Below are 1,124 nucleotides of genomic sequence, written 5' to 3'. Positions count from 1 at the left end.
TTGTATTATATTAAATATAATAATAAATATACATTATATTGTAATTATATATATATATTATTGTATAATATAAGATAATCATAATTTTTAGTTATCTATATCAATTTAACTTTATAATTTATCAAATACTATTATATTAATTTTAAAACTAACACAACTATTATAATAAATATAATAATAAATATACATTATATTGTAATTATATATATATATTATTGTATAATATAAGATAATCATAATTTTTAGTTATCTATATCAATTTAACTTTATAATTTATCAAATACTATTATATTAATTTTAAAACTAACACAACTATTATAATTATAATTTATTAAACACTCAACTACTTTTTATAATTATTTTTTTAACATAATTAAAAATAATTTTTTAAAAATCTACAACAATATCAAATTAAGCCGACGTTGGCGATAAAAGAATCGCTTTGGATGAATAGGCTGCATTAGCTAGGTCCCAGGCTCCACGTGTTCGACTGTCCCGGATATGTGCCCCTTTCCTCATTATCGTTTTACTGTATTCTGGCCACCAAAGACATGGCCTTGCACAACATGTGAATGCAAAGCTTTACAATTATTTGATTAGAGTGCTCGGAACCGTTTAATTTGTTGATTTAAATTTTTAATTTGAATTGAGATATAATTTTATGTGAAAATTTTTTACTGTAACAAAAAAGTTAAATTTGACTATTTTTAAGAGTTTTTTACTGTAACAAAATTCAAATTCTAAACTCGAATTAATGAAATGAACGAAGCCCTAATCATCAAGAATTCATCTCTCAATGATGTTAAAATTCTACTATTCATATATGGTGAGTCTCGTTGAATGAGTAGTTGAGACTCAATCTAATAAGATATCATTTTGTGAGTATTGAGTTTTATCTCCATCACAATAAATATTATTTTTCTATTGATTATGAGCCAGAACATCACTTTTACAAGGTTACTGTTTCAACATATTGTTTATGTGAAAAAATTTAACAGTAATTTATAAGTAACAGTGTTATGAATGAATAAATACATTTTAAAAGTGACATCCAACTCAACCTTGTGTCCGTTCAAGTTTTGAAAATCTACTTTTTATCTTTAAAACTATGCTCTCATTTTGTA

Source organism: Morus notabilis, unplaced genomic scaffold, assembly GCF_000414095.1.
Source record: "Morus notabilis unplaced genomic scaffold, ASM41409v2 Scaffold2802, whole genome shotgun sequence".
Classification (NCBI taxonomy): Eukaryota; Viridiplantae; Streptophyta; class Magnoliopsida; order Rosales; family Moraceae; genus Morus; species Morus notabilis.
Note: the sequence above shows the minus strand (reverse complement) of the source record.